This window comes from Pleurodeles waltl, chromosome 3_1, assembly GCF_031143425.1.
Source record: "Pleurodeles waltl isolate 20211129_DDA chromosome 3_1, aPleWal1.hap1.20221129, whole genome shotgun sequence".
NCBI lineage: Eukaryota > Metazoa > Chordata > Amphibia > Caudata > Salamandridae > Pleurodeles > Pleurodeles waltl.
The window spans coordinates 996359172-996375471 of NC_090440.1; the positions used below are offsets into that span (position 1 = coordinate 996359172).

Below are 16300 nucleotides of genomic sequence, written 5' to 3' on the forward strand. Positions count from 1 at the left end.
ATTGGTGAACTGGAGAGAGAGAGAGACAAAAACAATAAGACAGATAGACAAGATGAAGAAGAGATGAGAAGGCGGTAGAGAAATTAAAAGTGGTGAAGTCAAATATTTGTCTTTAAAGTGCCCTGATATAAGACAGTCTTTCCTTCTGGTCTCACAAGTAGTAAAAAAGGTCTCTCTACAAATATATAAAGGGGACCAGCCAATCAGATCTAAGTCTCCTTGCTAAATGTATATTCAATGAAGCCTGGCAAGAGTCACTTAACTACAAAGAGCATTATCAGTTTTTTTATGCATGATGCTAATGAACGAGTCTGAACAACAAAACAGTCAAACAGGGTTTCATGTCAGTCAGACAGGTTTATTTTTTGGGTAACAGCACAACACCCAGCTTGCTGAGATGTTTAAGTACAAACTTATTAGGGAAAAACAAAAATACAAGTCTCAGAATGCAAAATGTGGTCAGCAGAAAAAGCCAGGTCTGGCCCAAGGTGTAAAAAGCAAGACTGGGTCACTTTGTAGCACTGAGGTTTACATTTGGTTTTGGACTCACTGTTTCTGAAGGGTACTACACCAATTTGTAAAATTTAAAATGCAAAAGGAGTTTCAGTTTGTAATTTTCTAGCATTTGTCTTGGAGACAATTAAAAGTTAATCAAACAATTTGTGTAAGATGAAGAGATTACCTTTCTAGTGCAGTTGTCTCAGAGCATCCCAGTACTAATGGGCAAATATTGACACATTAATCTAATACAAAAGGGCATAGTAAAAAATGATTCTAGCTGAGCAAAAAGAGGACCTCTTCTGGGGTCTAGAAGGCAAATGTAATCAAGGAAAACAATTGCCCTCTAAGCCCATGGGATTGAAGCTTGAAAGGAAGCTAGACACCTGCAGCCCCACTGCTCACTGTCACCAAGTCTCCAGTAGAGACAGTGTGTTTATGAAAAAAAAGAAATTGTTGTGCTGCTACTTCTATTCCCGCCTTTGATGGGATTTCACAACTATCTTTTTCTAGCTAATCCCAGTTCTTGTCAAGATTTCAGGAGCACACCTGCTGTTGCACCACTGCCTCATCCACCCTGCCTCAAAATGGTGCAATACTGGTGGCACGTACAGGATTGTACAGTTTGAACTTCCAGTGTTCATATTCAGTGCAGAGACAAGCGACTCAGACACGTTTACACATCACAGACATGAAATTGGTTTATTATGTTGGGCCTAGAAATATTATAGCCCCTTTGTTTTAGACTCTGGTTAAGCATGTGGAACTTGATAAACAAGACGTCTGCCTTCCACTGTGTTTTAAAGATCTGCTATTAGTTTCTTACAGAAAGGAATGATAAGACATTTCACTTGTGAAAAGATCCATGTAGATAAGTGATTTCTCTGATGTTTTCATTTTCCTTTCTGCAGAATAAGCGGATAATGTATCTGCATATTTTTGACTTCTCTGTCTGCACGTCTGAGGTATACTAGTGCGCAGCATTACATAACAATGCAGACAGGCTACAATTGCACAGCCAAGAGGGAGGATAGCTTAGCAACACTGAGTGCCCAATTCCTTTTAAAGAGAGTGCATATGTAGTCAGCACAATGGACTGACATGAATTAATTGGGATATCATGCCTGTCAATAATTTTAAATGATGTACTGGCAGCACTGGCAGTTTTTGATTTTGATGTGCAAGTACCTTAAAGTTTGAGAATCCTCTCTGTGGACAGCCAGGTTTTAAAAGTGCACAAGAATTGAATGCTTTTTGTTGGTTTGAAGTGGGACTTGTCGACAATAAAAACAAGTACTGGCATATTCAATAGGGCTCACCTACAAGAGCTATTGGCTTTGCCAATGTCTTTTAACCATGCCATACAGTAAAGCAGTTGCTGTCCAGCATAGCTGAAAAGTTAGGGAAAAAACACTAACACTGTTTTTTTTTTTTAAATAACTTTCAGCTGTGCTGCTGTACAACACAGCAAAAAGACCTTGGTGAAACCAACTGCTCTTGCAGGCAAGGCTTATTGGCTTTGCCAGTGCTTCTCTCAATAACCAAACTTTGTCTATTGTAAGTCATACCACACGTCTTCCGTTTCTCAGAGCTATAAATCAGTTATTACTACTGACAAATGTAATTTTACTAAAAAAGAAAGGAACTGACGTCAGCCTGCATGGGTGGTGCTGATGTGTGGCTCTGCTCGTCACTTCCAGAGGGTAAAAACTTCCATGTAAGATAACCCTTCAGTCAACACTGGTTGAGTGATTACAGCTCAAAGGTTGGTGCTTTTTGAGGCCTTGCTCAGGGCTCGACACCAGACTCCCTCAGGAGTGGTGCTCTGCCTCAGTCTGTCGATGTTTTTGGCGAAACACCTGGGGTTGACCCTTAAGCGTTTGAGGAGGGCTACAGTTCCCAGATAAGTTTTTGGCCCTAGAGTGCATGGGCGTTTCAGCACAGAGCTCCTCTTCCTTCTGCTCTGACTCAAAGGCCTTAGAGGATAGCACCTCCAGACTCCTATGTCCTGGTGCCGTTGGAAGCCTGGATAGGCCTGCTGGCTCTCCTGCTGCATCAAAGAAGTTCTCCTAACTAAAGATACATAAGTTCTCCCACAAGTCTTAGTGCTTAATTTTATGGTGTGCCCACGGCCTCTCTCTTTTTCAGGCAGTCAGATCTATTACTAGTTTATTTTTTATTTTTAAAGCTTTATTTTTGCATTTTAATAATTAATAATAAACATGACACATTGATCAAACAATCAGCCTTCTGAGAGACAAAGCAGTATATCAAAATGAATCAAGAAAACAGTTCACAATATCAATAACAGCATGTTTCTGCAGTGGATTAGTAAGGTAGCACTAAGTACAGTGGTAAGCAATAAACAGGGGCATATATCAATATCCGACAACACAGGGAGGGAGATATGGCCACCGTAAGGGCAATCTTCAAACTCTCCAGGTGGCTATGCTGTAGCTCTATTATGAGGTATCCTCCTCAGACTACGGGGATGAAAATGCCCACATGTCTGAGGCTCTAAGTGTTTTTGATATAGTAAGGTGTATGCCCCCTAACCTGCCTTGTTGACGGATGTAGGTAATTAAGGGACGCCACAAGGACTCAAATTTAGTCCGTTTGTCTCAAGTATAGCAGTGAGTTTCTCCACAGCATGTGTTTCACATCTTACTCCACCACAGGTTAACGGTAGGGGGCGTGAGGCTGTTTCCACAACTGGGCTATACAAAGGCGTGCCGCTAGTAAAAGAAAGGATATAAAATTGTCTCTAGAAGTAGTGGTAGGGAGAACACTCATGGCCCCAGGGTCTCCCAACAGAACAAGCAGAGGCTCACCTGGCAAAGTAAAGTTGCCCTATCTGGTAGGGACAAAATCTAGTTGCAGATTCCGTATCTTAGAATTCCCCTAGGTGTCAGTCTGGATCCAGAGATTTATTTTGAGCAGTAAGTACCCCTGCGTACCGTTAGGGAGTGTCGATCAGCTCCATGCCCGTTCCCTACGCCGAATATGACGTCACGGGTCCTATATAGCTGCCACCAGCAGAGCCATGAAGAACACTGACCACTGGTGAGTCAAAACTAGGGTCCTGAAAGGGAGTCCCTGCCCCTACAAATCAGTACGCAGAGCAGGGAGGATGGGTAGGTCGGTACAGAGTCTGCAACTAGATATTGTCTACACCAGATAAGGCATTACTGAAGGTGAGTAACTTGTCCATCTGACAGAGACATCTAGTTGAAGAGTCCTAACCTTAGAATAGATACCCAAGCAATATCATCCCCGAAGGTGGGTCTGCAAACTAAGATCGCACTAGAAAGTTCACCAAGACCAAACAGACAAAGTGCCCGCCTCTACAAACCTGACTGTTCAGGCAGTAGTGTTTGGTAAACATATGCCAAGATGCCCACATTGCTACCTGACAGATGTCAAGGGCTCGGACTTCACATGCTAATGCAGTTGTCACAGCTTTAGGTCTGGTAGAATGAGCAGGCAAACACTCAGGGGGTTGCATCTTAGTCGGTGCATAGCACATTTAAATGCAGAGTACAGCCCATCTGGAAACGGTTCTCTTCTGCACTGCCCGACCTTTCTTGGCCCACACAAAACCAACAGTTGATCATCCAACCGGAACCCGTTGGTACGATCAAGGTAGAACATCAACATTCTTTTTGGGTCCAGGTGGTGTAGTCTCTCCTCTTCCTTAGAAGGAAGCGAAAAGTAGGTAAGGTGATGAATTGGTCTACATGGAAGGGTGTAACCACTTTTGGAATAAAGGAGGCCCTAATGTGAATCACTACTTTGTACAGATATATTTAAAGGTAGGGAGGATTAGATGACAATGCCTGCAGCTCACTCACCCTGCGGGCAGATGGCCACAAGAAAGGCTGTTTTCAAAGTGAGAAGCCTGAGAGGACAGTTGAGGAGAGACTTGAAAGGAGCACAGATCAGGAATGTCAGAACCAAATTAAAATCCCATTGGGGCATAATGAATGGGGATTGAGGAAACATGTGTAAGGCCTTTAAAGAACCTATTAACAATGGGAAGTGTAAACAAGGAAGGTTGATCAAGCAACTACAAAAAAGCAGAAATGGGAGACAGATAACTTTTGAGACTGCCCATAGCAGAGCCCTGCTGGGCCAGAGAAAGTAAAAACAAGAGAACCTCAGAAAGATGGGCAGAAAGGACGTCAACAGACTTGTTTGTGCACCATGCAACACATTTCTTCCACAGACAGGAATACCGTTTTCGTTGTTGGATGCCTGGCTGCTAAGATTATATTACAGACTTTGGGCGGAAGGTCAAATGCTGTCAATTGCTGCCGCTCAATCTCCATACAAGAATTCGGAGACTGTACAGGTTTGGGTGGAGAACCCTCCCCTCTGCTGTGACAGAAGATCCTCCCGAAGGGGGAGTCTAATCTGAGGATCAATGGCCATGTTCAGTCACTCGGGATACCAGACTCTGTGCCCTGCCCAGTCCGTAGCCACAAGCATTATTTGGGCCCAAACGTTCTTGATCTTCTTGAGAACTCTGGACAGAAGTGGTATGCGCGGAAAGGCGCACAGGAGGCTTGAGTTCCACAAGAGATGAAAAGCTTTGCCGAGCAATTGATGACTTGGAAACTCTAATGTGCAATAATGCTGATATTGCGCTTTCTTGGCAAGGCAAACAGATCTAACCAAGGCTCTCCCCACTGCTGGAAGAGACCTTGCGCAACCTCCGGATGGATTTGTGACTGACTAAGCATTGTCGGCTGAGTTTGTCTACTCTGGCGTTCAGAGAGCCCACCAGATGTTAAACCACAAGGGAAATGCCCTGTTCTAGCCACGTCCAAAGGTGCAGAGCCTCTTGACAAACGGTCCATGAACCCACCCCGCTTGTTGCAGTACAACATGGTGGTGGTGTTGTCCGTGAACACCTGCACTACCTTCCCTTGGAGGGAGGAAAGAAATGCTTTCAATGCTAGTCTCATTGCCCAGAACTCCAAAAGGTTGATGTGGAGTCCTAACTCCGTAGGAGACCAGATGCCTCTAATCTCCGCCTTTCACAGGTGGCCGGCCCATCACAGGAGTGACACATCTGTCACTACCGCAGATCTGGTTGGAGAATGGAGAGGGATCTGCCTCTGACCTAATCATGGTTCATTAGCCACTGCTGCAGATCTCGTGCAGTTCCCTCTGAGATGTGGACCATGTCGCATAGTTTCCCATGATGCTGCGTCCACTGGAACTTCAGGTCCCACTGCAGAGCCCACAAATGCCATCTGGCATGTGTCATCAGCAGGATGCAGGATGTCATGAGGCCCAGCAGCCTCAGAGACATTCTCAGCCAAATCCAGGATAGAGGCTTAAACATGGTTATCATAGCCTGAATATCCTGGACTCGTCTCTCGGGAGATCAAGCCCGAAACAGGACTTTGTCCAGAACAGCTCAGATGAAAGGAAGCGTCTGAGCAAGTGGTGTTCATAGGCAAAAAAGGTGCTGCCCTGCCACCCTCTGGGGAGAGGCAGGAACAGGGAAATAAAGACACAGAGTTGCTGAAAAGAAATTACTGCTCTGAGACACTGTGCTAGAATCTCTTGAGTGAACTCCAGTGAACTTTGCAGATGTCCTGCGGAAGCGCCAGCCGGGTGAGGTTTTATTCAACCTGCAGACAAAAGGTACGGCGTGACATCATAGGAGAGGCAGTGCTGAAGTAGAATGCCATGGATCCGGTTGCTTTTGGGGCGCATAAACAGTGGCCATAGGAGGAGTTACAAAGCTCCATTCACTTCAACTGCTGGAGTGAGGCAGGCTGATGAGGATAAGGAGGGAGTGAGTGGCAAGAATCATCAGAGAGGGGTAGGCTGTAGAAAGGATACAGGGGGCTGCTCTCCTGGCAGTAACATGTATTTAGTAATGCATTGCTTTCACTTTGAAAAAAACCCATTATTGAGCATGACAAGAGTGCTCCTTATCTCCAGCGTAGAGGCCCAAGAGAGGGAAGGTCCAGCTGCAGACGACGACAACTGCACTAGTGAACTAAGAGGTAAGTGTGTAGTTAACCTTCTGCTGAAGGGGCATCGTCAACCACCCCACCTTAGCAGCTTCAGTAATGAAGGGTTCTTGATGGGCCTCTTCTGTATGCAGTTCGGCAGGCAAAGACTCAAAGCTTTGGAGGTTGAGAGTGAAAGGAAGGATGGGTGGGGGGATGGATGGATGAAATGGTGGATGGATAGATGCATGAATGAATGAGTGAAAGGATAGACATAAGAATGGAAGAGCGAAAGAGAGATAGGGTGTATGGGTGGAGTGAAAGGGTGGGTAGATTGATAATGAGAAAGGAGGGATGGTAGAATGAGTGAAAGAATGGATAGATGAGTAGATACACAGAGTGAAAGTATGGATCGATGAGTGAAAATATGGATAAGTGAAAGAATGTATGTAAAGATTGATGAGTGGGACAAAGGGTGGATGGATGGGTGTAAGGATGGCTGGCTGAGTGAAAGAGAGGATAGATGGATGAGCCAAAGGGAGGATGACGGATGGATGGAGTAAAAGGATGGATAGATGGAGTGAAAGGGTGGATAGATGGAGTGAAAGGGTGGATAGATGGAGTGAAAGGGTGGATAGATGAACAAATGGATGAAAGGGGGTGGATAAGTGAAAGGATGGATGACTGAGTGGATAGATTGGTTTGATGGATGGGTGTCCCAGGACCAGTGGCGGCTCTCCTTTATGTGTACCACAAATACACTACACCTCTGTTTTGTGGTCCATTTTTATTGTATCAAGAGTGAATAAATATTCACTTGATATAATAAAAATAAAATGCATAACTGCTTCGGGTCTAGCAACAAACTACGGCAGCTAGTGACATTGTCTGACTGCTGACACATGTGCATGAAGGTGCCTGCAACAGCCTTCAGAGAGATTGTTCAGAGTTGGTGAAATCCCAGCACTGTGAGCATGTCTGTGTGACTATGTGCATGAGCTAAAGTGAGAGAGGGTCAGTGAAGAAGTGAGAGCGAGTGAGAATGACAGTGTTGTATTGCCATTTTAGCTATAGCTTTATACACTTTATTTTAGCAGACTAGGCCTGCCACTGTGCACTTTAACCTAGATATATTTTATTCAGCTTTGTTTTATTATTTTAACATTAGCCACAGTTTTGCGGTCTTGTTTTATTTTCTCTATCTAGCTGTTGTTCGCCTAGGTCAGCACTGCGTTCTTAAACAAGACATTTCTCTCAATCTATGCTTTTCTCAAGGCTGCATTAAGATAGGCTGCCGGCAAAAGTGGTATGCTTTGTCTCCAATGTTCACAGAAACATGCACACTCTTATGTGGGGATCCTTGGAACATCAGATGTTTTATTATAAAAACACTACTTTGACCCATGTACTTTAGAGGGAGATTCCAGCCAGATGACCACGACTGTATGCTCACTGCTTTGCTACAGCTGCCGTTGTAGACTACAGGCCTCTTGCTCAGGTATGAGAAATAATGTCTTCCCAGGGGGAACCTGAAACGCGGAATTAGAGCTCAACACGCTGTGCTCGAACATAACTTAGGTAGGAATTATCTCTACAAACCCTAGTGACAGTATGGAGGAGTCGTTTTTGTGTTTTACTCTCCTTGTCACAATTTTTATCTTTTTCTGCTTCATCGTCCTAGTTATTGCAATACATGCTTTATTATCTAAGATGCAGTTACTTCAATAAAACCTTACAGGACTATACTCTGCCTTTGATTGTCCTTGCATATGTGAGACTAATGTACCTGAGAGAAACGGATGAGATCTGAGTGACCACAATTCCCCTGAGGAGTCATGTATGTCATGCGCCCGGTTGCCCCAATCATCCCTGCTCTTAGGTGGAGATGAGGCACTGCTAGTTAGCCAGAACAAACCCGGATTAGGCCGACAGGTGTCACATGGTGCAGGATCAGACTAAGTTCCCCGCAGTACAGGTGATTCTGCCACCCAAATCCAGTAGTCTCATTAGGATAATGAGAACCTACGCAACAACAGTAAGGATGAGTATGTATGACAATGAATGCGTGTGAGGGAGAAGGACAGTGAGTGTAACTTAGTGTTACCGTGTGTGAGACTGAGTCACAGTAATATGGAGGGGCTCGGAATGAGTGAGAATGAGATGGGTGCCATCAAAGGGCATGTCCGTAAGATTGGCTTGGACATCCCCATTGCCGGAAAAGCCCGACGTCCTCAAACAGCCACGGCGCCTCAAGGCCACTGTTGAAGCAACCGATCTGCCCAGTGAGTCGGTTGTGTCCAGTCCATATCGGATCGTCAACTTTCCTGCGTCTGTCCTATCAGAACCTGCTTGGAAAAGTACAGTCTGGGCCTCCTCCGGAACCTGTGGCAGCACTTACGCAACCATATCCCACACAGTGAGGAGAATAACGAGACAAAAGACATGCGGTCTTTAAGGACCGCAAGGCAAAGCTGGCAGAAGAAAACATCTTCCCCATTGAGTCCAATCTTTTGTATTTCCTATTTGGGGGAGTGGAAGGGAACACACCCTTGGAGGTGGAGGCTTGGATAACCAAGCTCTCAGGAGAGGCGTATTGCGCCAGGAAACCTGGGTCACATGGTGCAGGGCAATGGCTGCGGGCAATTATCCTGTTCACAGGAGTCCCTGTGCTGGGTTTGGCTTAGGTACCCAGTAGGACATCCTTATGGGCTTCATTAAAAGGAAGCCAAGGTTCAAAGGATGAAGCCCCAGGCACCTGTCAGTAGATTACCTGACTGCCACTGAAGGTGGCTCAAGGTCCAGGACCTCGGCCACTTTCTGCACCACCATTGAATATGAAGCTACCACCTCCGTAGCCATGGTAGGGGGAGAGAGCATGCCAGTATATTGGAAGGTATCCAGTCCACTGGCTTCACCCAGGTCCGTACGCCAGCCTATGGGGTCTTGGAGCTGGTATTCTAAAGGGTCCAGGGACCCCTCCAATTCCTCAATTAACCTCGCCCATAGGAATAAGGCTCAGGATCAACCACAGGGGGCATGGCCCCTGTCTGCACCAGAGTTAGCGTTGCACAACACCCATCTGGCTCCATGTTGGAGTTGGCAATGAGGAGGTAGACCTGCCTGCCCAGGGGCATGGGTGGCACCGGGAAAGTTTGAATGGGTATGACTGACATTGGTCCGGATCCATGGGTGCCCCTCGGAGCCGAAGCAACCGGCGCGGAACCCGAAGGGGCCCCTTCTGTCTCCTAAAGGCCCAAAGGCGTGCCAGCAGAGTTGGACTGCTCAAAAAAGAGGCACCTGGCCTCATAAAACTCCTCAAGTTGGGCAGGAGTCACTCTGCCTTCCGGAAAGTCAGGGGGGCGCAGAGTCAATCCGGACACAGAGGGAGGCCTAGATCAATGACGCTCATGCTCCCTAGTCTCATCGGCTGACAGTCAAGGTGAAGTCAAAGAACGTTTAGCTTTTTTCAACTTCTTCTTATGCCTCAACTTACCCAATCGTCCCGGGGACTTGAAGTGGAAAACGTTAAGTCGAGCGCCGGTCCGCCAGCAGCTTTAGGAACCGCTAACTCAAAGCCTTTGGATTCGTCGCCTGGCACTCAAGGCACAACTTCGGGTTGTGGTCGCGCTCCAGACACCAAAGGCATACAAGGTGTAGATCTGTCACAGACATCGCCCAATGGCAGGATCCACAGGGCTTGAACCCGGACTTACATGAAGACATCCCTCAATGCACCAGGAGTTAAACACTCAAAATTTCGAAAAAACGTAGAAAAAGACCAGTCAAAAAGTGAATGAAGGATAGCTCTTTCTTCAGATCAGCGCTGGTGGGCGTGGAAAGAAAAAAACTAACGTCAGCATGCCCGGATGGCACCTACATAGGACCCGCAGCATCATATCCAGCGCAGATGACGCCGACGATGGACGCGGAGCAGATCAACACTACCTAACAGCGCACAGGGGTACAGCTCAAGAAAAATCTCCAGATCCAGACTGATGCCTGGGGAAATTTCAAGGTAAGGAATCTGCAACTAGATGTTTCTATAAGATAGGATGCACAGCAGAGGCTCTCCGGAACCCCCTTGTCAATTTCCTACAACATCCTGCCAAATACTGCCCTGACAATAGCAGCTCAAGTACACCAATGCCTAGCCTTTCCATCCTGAGCACTATCCTTGCTGTATTGGGGAGCCCACTGGCTTTGCCAGAAACAAGAACAGTTAGAGGCAGACGCCACAATCCAGGAGGTTGTAAGCCCTAGGTGTGTTTTTTTTTTCTCCCTCTCTCTCCCTCTCTCCCTCCCTCCCTTCTCCACAGGTTATCTTGAGGATCCAGGGCCCCCAGGTTGCCTACAGTGCAATCTCTTTCCTGACAGTTCTCCTGAAGAGGAAGCCTAGTCGTCTCAAACTGTGGCACTGGGACAGAGGGCTAAAGAAGTGCCCCTGTGTGAGAAATAAGACTGGTGCCCTGGCTGTGAACCTATTTATTTTAGAGAGGTCTTGTGGTACCCTCTCCCCTGAGAGAAGTGTAGGGGGGCACAAGGACTCCTGGTATGGGGCCCATCTAGGCAGCAGGCCAGCTAGCAACTGATCTGAAAAGTGTAGATGAAGGACTGTGGGTCAGAGCTGCCACCTGGGTCAGAGTTGTTCTGCAGAGGATTCTGAAAGAAGGAGCACTTGCCTGAAAGATAGAGGGGCCCGAGCTCAGCTTGTTGGCTGCATTATCCTGTATGAGTCACAGAACTGGTATATGCCTCAATGGGCATGGACTGGTCATTAATCTAGGGCTAAACAGGGCTGGAGGTACCCAAGGCTGAGCAAGGCACAGCATACCCTAGAACTGCTCGGTGCCCCTGGTGCTCCTGAGCGGAAGCAGGTGGGAGCCCGGTGGAGCTGGAACTCTATTGTTGCAGCGATTGGAATGCTTTATTGTATTTACTGCAATACTAGGCACCAAACACAGTAAGCGGAACAACAAGGTGCCTAGGGTTCAGCAGGGCAATGCCATCACACAGTACATAACATCGCAGAACCACTAGGCAGGCTGTGTTGTAGAGCCATCTTAGTGATGTCTGTGGGCACTTTATTTTAGCAACTAGGCTTGTTCCTTGCGCCCTTTAGCCTAGTAACATTTCATTTTAGTATATTCTTGCAGAATTGGCAACATTTGTGGTGATGTTTGTTTCCTTTATCTTGCTGTCTTTTTGCTTAGGAAAGCATTTACATTTCTTATCACAATATTTTTTTTACCTTGTTCTTTTTCCAAGGCTGCAGTGAGATAGGATTGTTGGCACAAGTGATACACTGTGTCTCCAACATTCACAGAAACACACATTTTTATGTGGGGACACTTTCTGAGAACATCAACTGTTTCATTATAAAAACATTGCCCTCTCCCATGCACATCAGAGGGAGGTTCCAGCCAGATGACCACAACTGCATGCTGTCTGGCTACCTTACAGCTGCTCGCTGAGACCACTGGTTCCCTGGCCTACATGGTGTCTATAGATCACAGGCTTCTCCACTACTGTCATACTCCGGTATGAGGGTCTTCCCTGGGGCTAGGGGGAATTTGAAGGGCAGATTAGGGCTTATAATGCTGTGCTCTAACATAGACCACTAGTAGCGTAGGTAGGAATCACACATTTTGCATAGTGACAGTATGGTGGGACTTTTCTTGTGTTTCACTTTTCTTGTCACCATTTTGCTTCTAGTATGTTTTTAATCATCCTAATTATTGCATTTCATGTTATTTTATCTAAGACATGGCTGATTCAAAAAATCTTATTGAACCATCTCCTGCCTCTGTCTGTCTTTGCATGTGTGAGACTAATGTAACTGTGAGAAAAGGATGAGATCGGACCCACCAGGATTTCCATGTGAAGTCACAATGCCATGCTTCCGGTTGCCACAAATCATCCCTGTTCTTGGGCAGAGATGAGGTGCTGCTAGCTGGCCGGAAGTGGAATTGGACGACAGTTGTCACATGGTGTAGGACTGAACTCAGTTTCCCACAATTCAGGTGATGCTGCCACCGAAATCCAACAGCCTTATTGGTACAATGAGAGCCAACGCCACAGTTGGTGCTCAGCTCTCAGCAGATCAAGAGGCATCAATTGAACAATCCTAGAGAGCAGACTTTCTGGTGCCCAAACATGTTTCAGGAACAGCCCGGAAAGGAAAATAGAAGCAGTCAAGATAGAAGTCAATCTGCTACGCACAGGCCTGCAAAAGGAGGCAACAGATTAAACAAGGTTTAGGAGACAATCGGTGAGTTCCAAACAGAGATTCCTTCACCCAGGGAACAAATGGCAAAAAGACAATGGTTACTTGGAATCAGGACAATAGGGCAGAACATGCAGAGGGCTGCTCACATCATAACAATCTGCACTTGCTGAGCTTCCTGTAGCGGGCAGAGGGATACTGAGTAAAACATTCTGGATGAATGGACCCTCCAGAAGCCATGATCACAAGGTAAATCCGAATTGATTGCAGTGGAGAAAGCCCATAGGGTGTTGATGCTAGACCCTCACCGGGAATGCCCCAGAGAGCTTTGACTACAAAGAATTTCAATTATAGGGATAGGGACTGCCTCCTCTGAGCGGCCATGGAGGCTGGCACTATTCAATCCAAGAACTGCAATATTGTTATATACCCACACTTTACATGGAAAGTGCAATCCCAAAGAAAGAACATCAAATAAACGTTCCTGTATCCTGCACATCTTAGTGTAACAGAACAGGGGAAAAGTAACTTCTATGACCAACCTAGGGATATTTGGGCCGGCTTGAATTATCAGACAACGCACTCCCACAGAGATCTGGCCACCTCGGGGTACCCTCGAGAAGCAGTGCAGCAAGACGACTAAGTGGAGGGGGCCACCTAATGGCTAGGCCTCATCGGGCTGGAAGACGCCAGACCAAGGTCGGACTGGCCCACAGGACAATCATGCATTGCCTGATGGGATGGTTTGACAGGTCAGTGTGTGAACCTGTTTTTAGGTGGTTTGTTAGCCTTTTTTAAGGTCTGCTGGGCAGGATTTTACTGTTTATTTTTTCTGTTATTAAACAAGCATTGCTTACAACAAGCTTAAATCCATGCAGTCTATCCATACCTTCTAAAACACTTATACAACAGGTCTTTACAAGTTCAAATCTACCCCAATTGGACCATTTTAATAGATATTCAGTACACTACTGAGGGGCATTTTTATTTTGGTGCCCAGGCCTATTTTCTGTCCCTATCCAACCTTGAGCCAGGATCATCCGTGCATGCTCACAGGATCCTCATAGTCCCAATGCTTCCTCAGAGCATGCGGAGGGAGCCCGCAGTGAAGAACATGGATGGCGAGAAATAGATAGTATGGCCATGATGCTCTGACTACCTAAGTTGTGAATGCTTAACCAAAATTCTAGCAATAATGAAAGGACGGGATAGACTTGCAACAACAAAATAATTTAATTGTTTCATGAATGATCTACATTAATAAGGGGGTTTGGCACTATGTTGTGAAGAAGGTGGGCGGGGGAGGGGGGTGGTAAGAGCTATGGTGGACTACATCTACCTCCACACCACAGGCCAACTGAGTAGGAGCGCTAATGGACTCTGACCAATAAATCCTCGCTTCGTTTTGGGGTCTGGCTCCAGTAGGACAGATTCTAACCCCAGATTACTGCATAGTTAGGAAGGCTTAGTTGTTCAGTGTTTGAGACAAAGATTACCTCTGAGTAAGGGGTGGCCTGGTGAGGGATACTGTTTTAGTTCCCCCATTACCAGTGTAGTAGTAGTTTAAGCGGTTGGAAGGGAACTGTGTACAGCCACTCTGGACTCCGGAGCAATGTGATTCCACTCTTGGGCAGGCGCAAACCAATTTGGATCAATGTCTGTACTCCTTACGTGGAGTAGTTGTATTGTTGTTCGATATATTCTTTGACCATGTAGACAATTTGACTGTATTCACTAAAGATCTGTTGTGAGAATGCAATACCTGATCAGAGTGTATATCGCCAAGGATCCAGGCAGGATAAATGCCGCAGGTTCAGAAATATTGCCCAATAAAGAAACCACTAAATATGAAGAACACTAGTAACATGCAACATAGGGGCCTTAAAGGATTCCCTACGAGATATAGAATGCTGTTGTAGCTTAGATGACATAAGACAGTTGAAATGCTCCAAGATGCTCACATACATAGTGCCAAAGTGGACAAGCTGAGGAAAAACAGAAAGGGCACAGGTTCACGGTCAATTATTTATATTATGCTAGAAGACTGCTGATGTGGGTAGCTGCAGGCTTTCCGTGTAAGTAGTATAACTAACTAGTAGACCCGCAGGGCACGAACATTACTTTGCGTAGTCGTCTGGATGGTATTCAGAATTGTCTGGCTAACACATATGCCCCAAATACTGACAAGGTGCTCTTTTACTCTGTGCTGAGAAGGACATCCCCATACCTGGGTAAAAAGTTTAACTGGTCAAGGGATGTAAACTGTGTTCTAAACTGGCAGTTGGATATATTTACCCCACAAAACCTGGTGTTAAAACTTTGCATGAAAGTAAATACAGCTAATTTACTGATTGAATTTTACTTAACCGATGTCTGGAGATATCAGCACCGGACTGAGAAAGCATATTTCTATTACTCCCATGTCCACAATACTTACAGAAGAATAGAGCACTTGCGTCAAACTGGCCACTCTACAGCTCCCTTGTGTTTTTTTGGAGGGTTGGGGGAAAGAAGGTTGGGATTGGTGGATTTACAAAGCTGTAACTCAACTACAGCTCTGATGCAACTACAGCACGCTGTGCAGTGGTTCAAGGATGTTAATAATTAGAAGAAGACCCTCCTAGAAGGAATATATAAACACTACACACTACCTGGGACCTTCACAATGGGCCCAGGGATGCCGCAAGATCCCCCAGACTTCATATGACAGATAGGGGGCAGATTAGTGAGCACTGTAAGGAGGAGATCTCAGTTTGTCGAAGATATGCTGTTTTGGTCCTTTGGGCCTTTCCACAACATGACTTAAAATGTATCTTTCCTCAGATGGAGAGAGGGTGGCTGCTGCATAGTGGATGACTTGTTTTTGAACAGTAAGTTTGTGACCTTTGAGCAAACCAAGTAAACGTTTGAGCTGGGTACAGGAAACTTTTTACAGTAATTGAGAATGACCCATACTGCCAGGCAGATACAGAACTCATTCCAAGAAGGCCTCATCGGAGCATAACGTTATGAAACAAATCCTTGGCTTGGCTAGGAACAGAGGCCTAATAATACAACTCTATGCTACATTGGTACTGGACTAGAAAACCCAGACGGTGGGAAATATAAAAGGGGAACCAACTGTACTAGAATCGTGGGGATGGGGATCTTAAGAGAGTCTTACTAAGGCCCGTATTGTGCTGTGAATAGATTGATTGATATGCTTGCTATAAGGACGCTCAGTAACTGGCAAACAGTCACTGTTGTTGAAAATGTGTTATTGAATGTTGCGGATGAAAAGGAATAAACAGAATTTTAAAAAAATACTTTAAATCTAATTTTGGCATTTCTGACACATATGAGCGGGAGCAAAAAGATTTTACTCCCTTCAGCACAGACACTAAACTATTTAAAGGAAGGAACAAAATGAATAGGGGCATTAACAGAGGGCAGTTTACAGGGCCCATCCATCACTGCAGCAATTTCAGACAGTCCAGCTCACACTGCTTGAAGTATTAAAAAATATAAACAAAAGACCCTGATTGTATATAATTTATACAACAGGATCACACTGATGCAAAATAAAAACTACAACCTGTCTATTATAACAGCAAAAGCAGAGCTGGCAACC

At 45.7% G+C, this 16300-nt stretch overlaps 1 protein-coding gene across 6 annotated transcripts in view; it reads right to left on the reverse strand.

Moving 5' to 3' along the window:
- Nucleotides 1-16300, reverse strand: part of L3MBTL3 (L3MBTL histone methyl-lysine binding protein 3) — a 558444-nt gene that overhangs the window by 266709 nt on the left and 275435 nt on the right. The gene's annotated exons all lie outside the window — the stretch shown is intronic.